General features: G+C 37.1%; 1 protein-coding gene across 3 annotated transcripts in view; it reads right to left on the bottom strand.

The window, feature by feature from the left end:
• The window catches only part of LOC131035902 (WUSCHEL-related homeobox 8), a 72468-nt gene that overhangs the window by 32949 nt on the left and 25989 nt on the right, over window positions 1-13530 (bottom strand). The window lies entirely within an intron of this gene.

Genomic DNA, 13530 nt, shown 5'->3' with positions numbered 1-13530 from the left:
CATGCGAAAACTGAATTAGAAAAAGAAAATTTTGGGACTGGCAGAAATGTTACCAAATACAATAGAATACAATGCATATACATTGAACAGTGATTTAGCTTCAGAATGAAAACTGGAAATGTCTACCATGCCAGACATCTTTTGGAACATATAGTTGGAAATAAGAACAGTGAAATAACACTCAGAAGGACTCTTCAAAACATGGCTGGAATGTGTAACCAAATCAGAAATACTCTAACCTGAGAGTTCTTCTATATGAACCTTAAATCGCAAATACGTCCAAAAAGATACAATCAATGAAATCAAACATGATGAATTACTATTTACAATTTATATTTAAGATGGAATCACAGTAAGATATTCTTTTTCTTTGAAAATTATAGAATCGTATTGGGAGAAAAGAAAGTTACATAGAGGAATGCCTGTAAGGATCAAACTAGGCATTCAGTTAGTTGACTCCAGAACAGAGATGCTTTGAGCTGTGTATATATACATTTTTCTAAGCCTGAACTTCGTATAAAAGTAAGAACAATGATATTCTATCATGAACATGACAGTCGGATGGTATGATCAACATGAGAGATATCCACCATTGTTTTAAGCTTCACATGGGTTATAGTTATCAGATATGCTAGATGTCAAAGAGGAATCTTTGGATTAACAGATCATAAAGAAGCTTCAAAATTCCAAAAATGAGACAAAAAAGTTACTAAAAGCTAAAAACATTAATTTGCAGTATAAGAAAACCTCTACTTTCCTAATGAGGTTCTAAAACGAGCCACGCTTGTGCAGTGGTGAGATTCTTCTCATGCATTGGTTGCTGTCAAATCTCACCCCTCATAGTCAATTCGAAGAGATTCCTCCTTTTCTGACCTAGTGCTTGGGATATGGAGCCAATTTAGCTTGCTCTTACATGATCTTGAAGACTCTCTTTATGTTCTCAGATGAATGAAGAAAGTTGATAGCTTGTGCCATTTGCTCATGCTGTTCCATGATATGAGTCATCCTATTAGTTACATCGATCATTGCTTTTCTTCTCTCTTGTTTGTTGATGCCATGAGGGAGACCAATAAGACCTGTTTCTAGACACGGATTGTGAACATCTTTATCAGAATAACCTTTACAACCTCATGAAGAACCATTAGAAATTTAGAGTCAGCTTTAGAAGCCAGCACTGGGGGAGGGAAAAAGATGGGAGGTGTGAGGTCCCTTTCCCACTATATGGGAAATGCCATTCTTATGGAATGAATTGGATTCAAGGGAGGAATTGAGGGGTGCTGTGCATGACTATTGGTAGATAGTCCAATGGAAGGGGATGCAGGCATAGGAGAATTTGGGTATGCTGATATCACCAGGATAAATGCCAAAGCAAGTAAAGATAGAGGCCAGGGATGCCTTTAGCATTAAGATGATACATTTCTCAAGCAAAGTAGATATATTGATGAGTATATTGGGGGAAGTCGATTTTCTGAGATTCATCTCACTAACAAGGGTAGATGTCATAAACTAAGTTAAATTAATCTCTCCTTAGGATGGTGTGTGCTTGGAGTAACAAAGAGTGGTGAGGCCTCGACTGGCATGACCTGTTGAGAAGCATTGTCATCATCTTCAATTGGAATATGCTGTTGGGAGCTCTTATCTAGGCCCTGCTCCATCTTCATTTGGGTGTCCTAGCTGGAAGGAGTCTTCTAAGTTCTTACATTTGTTGGCCTGTCTTTTAGGTTGTTGATTCTGGTAGTGCTTTGAACTCTTGAGCTCCTTCTAAACCTCATATCTGCTGAAAAATAATTGGTGAATTGATGCTTTTTCTTTGGATGTGACTGTGAGATACAATATAAACTTTCACAGACTGTAGAGATGAGGAGCTTCAAGCAATGCAGGACTGCTTGAATTTTCCTATGCAAGTCAAGCCTAGCATGTTGGTGGTTTTGTGTGGTGGTGATGCTTATAGACAGGTATTGAATCACCTTAGCTGTGAGAGAAGCACCTCTGGTATTTTGCCTACCTAACTCTACAAACATAAGTAGATCATTTGTATTTCCATCAAGCCTCGCCGCTCCATAATTAAAATGGCCAGGCTCTTTATGGTAACACCAGGTTTATCCCATTTATGTCTGACCTGAATGAATATGAAGCTCTTGGGAGAATATTTGATTTGATCCCTTGAGGCAGCTGGGTAATTTTTATAGGCAATGGTCTGTAGGAGGCCCTTATAGCAAAAGCAAAGGAGCTATTAAAAGGGGTTTATGCAATGATATCATCCATTCACTATTGTGAAATGACCAGAAAGGAATGAAATCATTATAGTATAAGTATCCCCAAGGCCACATTAATGTCCATCACTAGTCGATCATAGATCTATTGGTAAATACAGCAAAGGGGTGAAAGATGGGTAGATGGGGTAATACTTACAAGAGATTAAGGAAAATAATGGAGCATATGTTAAGGAGGGGGGCTCACTTGAAGAATTCTATGATCACAAGTGAAAAACATCCACATTGTGTATATTTAAAAATCACAAAAATTAGGTGTACTAGACCCAATTAGGGACTACCCATCATGAATTAGGTGATAAGTAAACGTGGGGAGGCAAAATAAAGCTGAATAGCAACAATGAATACTTAACAAGTTTGAATCGTAAGAGGGGACTTTGGCCCCAGAAGAAAAAAGATAAAGAAAAAGTGGGTTGGCAAGTGCATTGGGAATATTAAAGTGTGAAGAACCCAAACAATAATAGCATGGGTGTATTTATGGGGGCCAATGAATATCATGTGCTAGTGGAAGCTGTTTCAAAAACAAAATAACACTAAATGTCAGGGTTGATTACATTCTAAGAGACATTTCTGAGGCAACCTTGACTTGGATGGGATTGGGGAGTTCATTTAGGCAGGAGTAAAGAGTTAGCTTTAGTTTTGGTGGGATGGCAGTAGCATGTTTGCCACTTGATTGAATCTTCTTGGTCAGTACTCATTGTGGACATTGTTACAAATAATCGAAAGTGTGACCAATATGTTATGTATGATATAGAACATCTGCAAATGACAAAAAACCTTCACCAATAACATCCATAAGTTGTTTCATTCAAGATCAATTTTAAGTGAATGGCAACTTGAGAATCACCTTCAATCTGTAGATTGACATATCCCATACTCGTGACTAGAACAATACCGCTATAATACACAATAAGCTCTGAATTAAGATAATTTGCGCTATAATATACAATAAGCTCTGATTTAAGATAATTTGTGCCCTTCGACCTCAATAAATGTCAAAAGAGATCAAATTGTAATATGCTACCAAAAATTGCAACCCAACTTTTTGCACTTATTTCACCCACTCAGCTATGAAGGTATTTTGTCAAACAGTTGGCACTCTTACTGATTGCATTTTTCACCATGACGCTTAACAAACAGTTTGCATACTATATGAAAGGTAGAATACTTATTTGCAGAGTTCAATATTTCAGATTGTTTGGTCCTCAAATATGTATTGCATGACAACACATAAATGCACAAAGATATTTCTATTGAATGATGAGATAACAATTTGAACAGCAACAAGGAATAATTGTTAAATCTGACCTTTTGTTTGCCAAACTCTGTTTAAAAAAACATAACAATCTGATTGTGAAATTGCAGCATTATAAGGCACAACAACCAGCACACACACACACATGTGTGTGTGTGTGTAGAGAGAGAGAGAGAGGCTGAATAAGACCACGTCTGCAAGATAAGACTCACGTCACAAGAGCTGGAAGTGTTAGGATCTCACTCCAGACTATAGAAGTCCACGCCAATAAAGATAAAGCTCTCACTATAGATGTTGGCAGCCAGCAAGCCTCATGCCATAGACACCATTAAACCCTCCTTTATGCCAAAAGAATATAATATAACTTCAGCATAAAATATGAAACCCCCACGATCTGCAATAGTAATATCTCACCCGCATTCAAGCAGCAATCACACACCTGAAGTAAATCTTGCTAGGGTATAAGAACCTACGCCAAGCCAAACTACCAATTCCAAAACAATGAAAAGATGCCTCCAACTTCTTCAAACTCCCATGCCAAGATACTCACAATATAATATCTGCTTCAATAGGAACTATGGAGTCTCTATTCTTCTTCCATAAATATTTGCAATATAACCAATTACCTGCAAATGTCTTTGAAAGAGACTAGACAAATTTGATAACTCAACCTTTCAATGGACTATGAAATACCTAAATGATATCTCCAAAAACACATTATCCAGGGTAGATCTTTCACCACTAAAGCCAATCTTCTCCAAGATGGTTTTCGTCCTCAGAATGGCTAAGATGAACCAAGTCCAATCTTCAGAACCACAGGGGTTTTCAAACAAAGAGATAATAAACTTCAACATACCAAATGAGCTCTTAATCCCCCTTTTTAAAAGCTTTTAGGAAACTTTCAAGAAACTCCTTTTTTAAATCACTTTATTAGTTTATTAAGCCTTTTAAATACAAAAACTGATTTTACTTTTTTTTTTTAAATTGGCATTAAAAGTCACTTTTTAGTGTCTCATCATTTAAATATTTTCATTCTCTTTTTGACGAGCTATAATACTGAGGTGCCCAATATATTATTTTAATTAAAAAGGCAACCTTAGTAAAATTAATTAAATATAGCTCAATAATGTGCCCCATTAGCGACAATGGTCGAAAAGCCTTGAAATCTAAAATTGACTGCATAGGAGTGATCCCAATGATGAAAGATGACAAACAGACCTGACTGAGTGACTTAACAAAAACAGAATCTCCCTCCAAGATTCTTGGAGCCTAAATTGAACGCCGGAAATAACATTTGAAAGCGTCATATGACTCCTCTAAATCATCGGAGCTCACTGATAACATCAAATTACCCCTCTAAACATGTTGACACAAACCCAGAAAGTCAATGACGACTACACTACTAGAGAACCTAAAAATGGGAATATTATAGTTTGCCCTTCCCAAAGATTGCTCATCCTCATTTAATGCCAATACAACCCCACAATCATCAACCTAATCCAGACTAAAACCAAGAATAATCCCAGGGTCCTAGGTAAACCCAAGAGATCTGTAGCACCAACCTCTCAAAACACTATTCTACAAGGAACTAACACGAGACCTCCTGATAACCACCAATAAGAAGAGCAATCAAATACTACATAAAATCGGTTAACTCCTCAGAGAATAGAATTGCTCTTTGAAAGAACCAAACTAATGCACTATAGGAGTGAACTCCAAAAAGTCAACATTGGCTCTCACATCCCCAACAACTGCTGGAGTGCAAACCAATGTGATCCCAGAGTTCCAATTCAATCTCAAAAAATATCCACCATGTTGATGTGCTACTTTGATCATAACTGACAACCCATCGTGCCCAAACTGCACTCTCCACTCGCATAACCCCAAAAAGTAGTTATCATTCTAAAACTAAGTTGAAACGCTTGAAAGGGCTAGAATCTAAACCATGAAACATCTCCTACTAAAGCATCCCAGTAATGTATGTAACTTCAATCCCTATACCTAGCACGACCTTGGGAAATAGGAAGAAAAATTTTCTTAACCCCAACCCATAACCCTCAACATAACTCCTCATGATATCATGAAAAGTCACAACTGCAAACACAAACTCCTCCAATCCTCTTGCTAAAAGGAAAGCAATCCTTTGCAAGAGTTCAACAAACTCACCAACATAACACCACATGAATCTAACATGCCTCCTCTATGCTATTCCAATACAACCATGAAGATTTGTGAAAACTCTTACAATCCCAACTCCAAGGGTTCTTGAATGATGAACCAAAGCATGCGAAAGTTCACTGTCTTGAACCAACACCAAGAGTAAACTGTTAGGGGTCCCACTGATACTGAGAAGGGGGGGTGAATCAGTATCTAACCGGTAATTAGAATTTCTTAACTTAAAACATGTAGAACATAATATAACAGTGTGCCGGTATGCAAGAAATAATGCAATAAACAGAATCAAGAACATCCACATGATAAACACACCATAACACAAGATGTTAACGAGGAAACCCGGTGTGGAAAAAACCTCGGTGGGATTTGTGACCCACAATATTCACTCACTAGCCAATAAGAGAATATTACTTACAATAGGGGCCTGCACATGCAGGAAGGCCAACTGCCTAGAGCTCACTGCTCAATGGGAAGTCACACTGACTTACAATAAGGATTATACAAATCCAATATCTTGTACTGCTTTGCAATAGCATCTTCTATGCCAGATTCAGTACCGGTTCCTGCTCTGTTCTTTACATATACCTCTTGACCTATATTTCGCATATTAGGTCTGCCTAATATTTTCCTTAATGCTTCTCTATATCATCTATATAAATGTCTACAATGATCTCTTTTATATATAAGAGTCATTTTACAATTTGCCAAGTCGGCTTACACATTTTTACAATAATAAACAAAATATAATATAACAAAATCTTGTCGGCCTCTGTGCCGGTATACTTCCTTTCTTTTGTGCCGGTGCCGGTGTCTTGAGTGCCGGTGTGGAGTGTGATCAGCTGATGCCGGTATAATGTCTTTGCCGGTGCCATTGGATTGCAAGGTTGTCATCAATGACAAAACCTTCAATCACATACAATGTCTCATTGGAGTGTGCATATGCCAACAATCTCCCCCTTTGGCATTGATGGCAACACTCATGAGAAATTTCAAAAAAGTATCCAAAAATGTGTAGTCCAAAAATATTACCAAAAATGTGTGTGCTCCCCCTGAGCATATGATTCCTGTTCTGTTATTTGAATTTTCTCACCCCACTACTCCCCCTTTGGCATCAATGACAAAGGTTGTCAAGATGTCAGTAGAGTTTGTGGTTTCAACCTTGTAGCTGGGTAGTTATAATTTTGAAAAAGATCTCCCAAAATCAAGTTTATACTGTCCATAAACTTCTTGCTATCCTTTATTGTTGTTTCTGTTCTCTTCACTGTACCGATGAGATGCTGCAAGTGCTCTACCGGTGTTTTGCTTCCCTGTATTAGTGCCTCAGAAACTTCCTTCCGTAGAGATGCTAGATAGTCCAATCTTGGACTTAGTTTGGATCTCAAATGTTTTGCCTTATTTATTATTCTTTCTTTCTCTCTTTCCAATTTGAGTAGTTCTTCCTCAAAATTTGTTATCTTCTCCTCAAAAACTGATAGTGTATCAGGTGAGTTGACAAAGCTGTCTGCAAGTTTATTTATCTCATCTTGTACCTTGCTCATTTTCTTGTCAATATCTACAGTCAAAAAGTTTGTTTTACAAGTATCTTTATACAGATTTTTGTATTCTTTCAACAAATAACATAGTTCCGGTAGAAGTGTGTCAAAATCTCTATTACACTTCTTTATTTGCTCATCAAAGGATTTATGTTTTTCAATTTCTACCTTATCCTTCACTGAATCTTCCTTTATTTTCTCAATGTTTTCTGAGATTTATTTACACAGTGTATCCAATTGTCCTAAAGAATCTTTGTTATCTATATTACAGTTAGGTGCAATTACCTTCAAAATTGGTATGGTATCATCAATTGCTTTGTAAGCCTGTGAGCTGCAGTCAGTTATTTTCTTGATAGAATCAAGTAGTACCTCAGTCACATTTGTTGATTTGTATCCTGATGATGATCCAACAATCTGAGTACCGATGGAAGTAACCAAGCTTGTATTGACCTTTGGTAGGTCAGTTTGTGTCTGCATTTCTTTAAGCACTGGTTTTCCTACTTCACTAGTTACCGGTGGCACTGTTTCCTTATGTACCTGTTCCGGTGGTTGTTGTTCTGGAGCCTTTTGCTCTATTTGTTTCTCTGTAGGTTTCATTTCCTCAGTCTGTGTCTCAGTCTCTACCTTTTGCTCTTTATTTTCTGCCAGTTTATCAGTTTCCTCAGTCACCGGAGGCTCACTAGCCATATCTGACTCTTCTGTTGTATCTTTGTCTACTACTATGTTGATCTTCTGAGTTTCAACATTCACAGCATATAGGACTTCAGGATTAGGATTATTATCCTCTACATCCATACTCTCGGCTGCCAGTTGATCTTCAGTAGTTGTTGATTTTACCGGTGGAGTATATAAAGAAGGTGGGGGTAAGTTGTCTCTAACCTTGATACTTGGTGGTCCACCAACTTTACCTTTCCCCTTGTCTCTATCTTTCTGATATACCTTTATGGGTTTAGGGTTCTTGTACTCTTCTTGTTTTTCTTTCTCAATCAGGAATATATCCCATCCATCTTCTGTTTCCTCTGTCACTTCATTAACTCTTCCTACCATTAGTGAAATATGCCAGTGTGCAGTAGAGAATACTGACCGGTTGGCCTTTGCAATCAGATCATCAATTTTTTGTGGAGAGTTTACCGGATATACAGCAAGTAGCTTCTCAATTTTTATTTTCTTATCCAATTCTATCACTGCCTGTCTTCTTGCCTCTAGCCTTTTGAATAATTCATCTGGTATTTCATTGACTACTTCCATCAAAAATTTCTTGTACATATCCATGTGCAATATAACACTATTTTCAACTTGTTCTTTCTCATCAGCTGTTAGAGTGTCATATATTTTCTCTATGTTCTTCAGTTTACCTTCCTCTGTGATTTCATTCAGCAGTATATCAAGAGGGGCCAAGTCTCTGTTTGTCCTTTTCTTCTTCTTGGGTGTCAGTTTCTTCTTTGGTGTGGCCTTTCTAACCGGAGATCTCACAGCTTGTTGCTTTTGCCTTGTCCTCCTAGGTGAAGGTGTGGTTGCCGGTGAGGGATCTCTTTTTCTTACAACTCTTTTAAAAGTTGCAGGCATGTCACTTCCTGAAGAAGTACCTACCGGTGATAGGTGAGTTTCAAGCTGTGGAGCTGCTAACTCATTCTCTGTTATGCCAGTTTTCTTCAATACATCTTCCTTAATGGCTTTTGCTTGTTTGGACCCTTTCCTTACAACTGCCTCAACCTTTTTCACCCTTTTCTTTGATTGAATTTGTCTTTCAATATTCTCTGTACTACCAAATACTTATTCCTTTGGTTCTCTGGGGGCTTCTAGAAGTGCTTTAGCATATGTTTCAACTATGTGATCATCTGTTTCATATCCCATCTCGGTTACCCAAACTGTCCTTGGGATGACCGCTTCCATCCAGATTTCATCTTTCTTGATGACAAAGCATATATCATCTTTGTATTTATCTACAATCTTCTGTGATAACCTTACTCTTTTCTTCATTTTGGTCTTTAGTGCTTGGAAAAAGTCATGAATATTGTTTTCCTTGTTCTCACCCATGTTATTGAATAGTTCAGTCAATTGTTTGCCTACCGGTATGTCATATCCAAGTTCTTTGTAACCTATACCGGGAACCTGTTTTGTTATATGTAGCATTAGGCATATTAACAGATTTCCAAATCTGAAAGTTCCTTTCTTGTCCTTCTTGATCTTTCCAAGATTGTCAATTAATTCATCCTTTAACCACTCACATATGTCAATTTTTGCATTGTCTGTGACCATGTCATGAGCACTCTTAATGCATAAACTTGAAACTGAATTAAGTCTATTAGCATGAGTAGCTTTATACCCTAATATCATACTGATGAATCTTACATTGATATCTTTTACATCATTAACCCTTAGGGACCTCTTGTCAAATGTTGCACCAGTTAGGTTTATAACTAGGTCATTGGAAACTTTCTTGGTTTTATCTGGTCTTTTACCCGTGGTCAGTAACCCTGTGACAGCTTTCACAACTTCCTTGGTGATCTTATGCATTGCATCTAACCAGAAAAATTCTCCATGTACCCTGCTCAAAACTATCCTAATCACATCCTTTGGAAATTCAGGAATGCTAAGGATTTCTGTAAATCCTAGGGACTCAATGATATTGTGTTCATCCTTTATATTGTCGGTATTATCACATATCACGGTTTTATACATGGTTTTAATTTCCTCATCTCCTAACTCTTCAATGTTGCAGTGGATGTACATTCTAGGGTCTTCAGCATATACAACTCCCTTAGGAATTTGAGAAAAAGCACCTAAGGTATCATCCTTCTTTGCTATCTCGAGAACTAACTAAAATACGGGCCTAGGTCTTTTTATTACTTCAACAACAGTAGGGTTTGCTATGTATTCAATTGCAGAGGTGGATGCCATGATTAAATACCTTTTACTGCCTTGGATGGATGATTGCTTGGAGTGTTCTTGCTTCTTGCTCGAAATGCCTTAGCTCGGAGTCTTAGCACTCTTCGAAAATTTGAAATCATGATGAAATGAAATGGAGCCAAAACCTTAACTTTACAATGTCTCTTCGCCATCTACCACATTAATTGCATGCCGGTTAAGTATTCACTTAACATTGTTTGCTGGTAATAAGTAATTTCCAACTTCTTATCTCTAACTAAGGGAATAATAGCACATGTATCAATAGATTGTCAAACCCTCAAGGAAATTTTCTTCAATTAGATGAAGAACTTCCTGTCGGTGGAGCACTACTCTGTCCTTCCGGTGAAGCATCACTCTGTCCTGCGGGTGAAGCATTGGTTGGTTCTACCGGTGGAGGAGTATTCCCAATATTTAGATCAGCTTTTCTAATCCATTGTTTTGAGAATTCTTGCTTAACCTCTTCAACTTTTTCTTTACCTTTCAAGCTAGAACTTTTGTTGTCTACCGGTGTTGCTTTACTTCTACAAAATTTAGCAATATGCCCAATCTTGTTACATGCATAACAAGTTACATTATTTTTCTGAATAGCTTTCCCATAACCTATGTCGGTTTGTGTTCTGCATTGATTAGATAAATGTCCAAATCTTCCACAAACATAACATCTTACATTCATTCTGCAGTTTTCAGAGTTGTGACCAACTTTGTTGCATTTAGAACATTGACCGGTGGGTGTGTTGATATTCTGATAATTTCTAGATCTACATTCATTTGCTCTATGACCATACTTATTACAGTTAAAGCATTTACCATTGAATTTATAAGCATTAGGTTGTCTTACCGGTTTGCTGTGATCCTGAGTATTTGCAGTACCGAAGCCTTCACCAACTTCAAAGCCAATTCCAGAAATGTCACCTTTAGGTTTTTTATTTTTCAGCAAGGTGCCAAGTTCCTCTGAGCTTTTCTTGAATTTTTCTTTGTGTTGATTTGCAGTTTCTAGTTCTCTTTCTAGGACTTCTTTTTGTCTCATCAGTTCATTTGAGTCATTCTGAGTATGCATCAGATCTGTCTTCAACATGTCATTTTCATAGCTAAGTCTTGTGTTCTCATTTGCTACATCACTTAGTCTTCTGGTCAATTCTTCTTCATTCTTCTTCCTATCCTCAATCTCTTTGCAAAATCTCATAATCATATCCTGCATCTCATTCTTTGTTGTCATGATCTCTTGTTTCAACTTTCTTATCATATCATTAAGTGATTCCTTTTCATCATTCTCATTTTGCAATTTTTCACAAAGTTCTCCTCTTATTTCTTGCAACAGTAAAATTTTCTTGAAGTGCCTGAATGATGTCCTGAGTTGTTCTTAAATCATCTTCTAATTTGATATTTTTCAATTTTTCTGCATCATAGTCTGTAAGAGCTCCTTCCAGTTGCTTCATCAGATTTTCCATCTTTACCGGTGTCAAGATCTTCCTCAAGTTGTTAGGCTTTTGAAAATAGAGGACCACGCTCTGATACCAATTGTTAGGGGTCCCACGGATATTGAGAGGGGGGGGTGAATCAGTATCTAACCGGTAATTAGAATTTCTTAACTTAAAACATGTAGAACATAATATAACAGTGTACCAGTATGCAAGAAATAATACAATAAACAGAATCAAGAACATCCACATGAAAAACACACCATAACACAAGATGTTAACGAGGAAACCCGGTGTAGGAAAAACCTCGGTGGGATTTGTGACCCACAATATTCACTCACTAGCCAATAAGAGAATATTACTTACAATAGGGGCCTGCACATGCAGGAAGGCCAACTGCCTAGAGCTCACTACTCAATGGGAAGTCACACTGACTTACAATAAGGATTATACAAATCCAATATCTTGTACTGCTTTACAATAGTATCTTCTATGCCAGATTCAGTACCGGTTCCTGCTCTGTTCTTTACATATACCTCTTGACCTATATTTCGCATATTAGGTCTGCCTAATATTTTCCTTAATGCTTCTCTATATCATCTATATAAATGTCTACAATGATATCTTTTATATATAAGAGTCATTTTACAATTTGCCAAGTCGGCTTACACATTTTTACAATAATAAACAAAATATAATATAACAAAATCCTATCGGCCTCTGTGCCGGTATACTTCCTTTCTTCTGTGCCGATGCCGGTGTCCTGAGTGCCGGTGTGGAGTGTGATCAGCTGATGCCGGTATAATGTCTTTGTCGATGTCATAGGATTGCAAGGTTGCCATCAATGACAAAACCTTCAATCACATACAATGTCTCATTGGAGTGTGCTATGCCAACATAAACTACCAAAATTTACATCACAAACCTTCATAAGATGAACTCTCTAAGTTTGGAAGGTTTGAATAAAACAAAATTAACTGTTGTTCAAAACTGAAATCAACGAAGTACAGTCTGATTTGAGTGCTCTACACAAGGAATGACAACACTACCAATGGAATTCCCAAGTATAAACATGCATGATAAGCATTGTGTTGCACACAAACAACCTAGAAACACTTCCAAGCAATCTCCAATTGAAAACCTTTACTCCTAAGTTATAGGGTTCATGTCTAAAGGACAGTGCACTCGAACCAAGTTCGCACCCGCAAACTCACAGCAAACTCGGTGTGCCTGGGGCACACCCAAGAAGAACCTGGGTAAACCCTGGCGAACCCACAATCAAAACATCCAGGATAGTTAAAAGTAACAAAAATTAATAAAAAGACACCTTTTTTTTACTCTTTTTCTCCTAAAAACCCTAATCCACCCCTAAAAGATTCATTTAGCCCAAGACAAAGTTCATTTTGTCCATTCACTCTCTTTCTCATTTTGACATTTTGAAGGACAGCTGGTTTTTTTCAAAGGAGATCGATCGTGGAGTGCTTGAGGAAGGTAGAGAGCTTGAACAAAGGAGATTCAATCATTTAAGGTAAGCATTTAACCCTATTCTCTAGTCTTCTAACGAATTTTTTCAATTTTATTTTTATTTTGATTTTTTAGAAAAAGAGAACAAGTTCTACTATTTATTATAATGTTGTTTTATACTTTTATTAGCTTGAGCATAGTGTAAGCTTGCATTTTTTTAATTTCTTTCTAATTTAAAAATGTGTAATTTTTTTATAATAGCAAAGAATGGCAACATGTTCGAGTTCATTGGGTGGGGTTCAAAAGACTCGAAACCAAAAATCTAAAATTGATAAAGGATCTCCTTTATGGAATCATACTACAATGCTTGAACAACTTACAAGAGGTGGGGGATATTTTTGGAATTATAATTATTGTAAAACCAATTATAGGTGCTCATATTATTGAGTTAAACTTCACTTTTGTGGATCTTGGGAAAGGGATTAAAATGTGTGAAGAGATAG

The sequence above is a fragment of the Cryptomeria japonica genome, chromosome 8, assembly GCF_030272615.1.
Source record: "Cryptomeria japonica chromosome 8, Sugi_1.0, whole genome shotgun sequence".
Lineage (NCBI taxonomy): Eukaryota > Viridiplantae > Streptophyta > Pinopsida > Cupressales > Cupressaceae > Cryptomeria > Cryptomeria japonica.
Note: the sequence above shows the minus strand (reverse complement) of the source record. Positions and strands in the feature narration are given on the sequence as shown.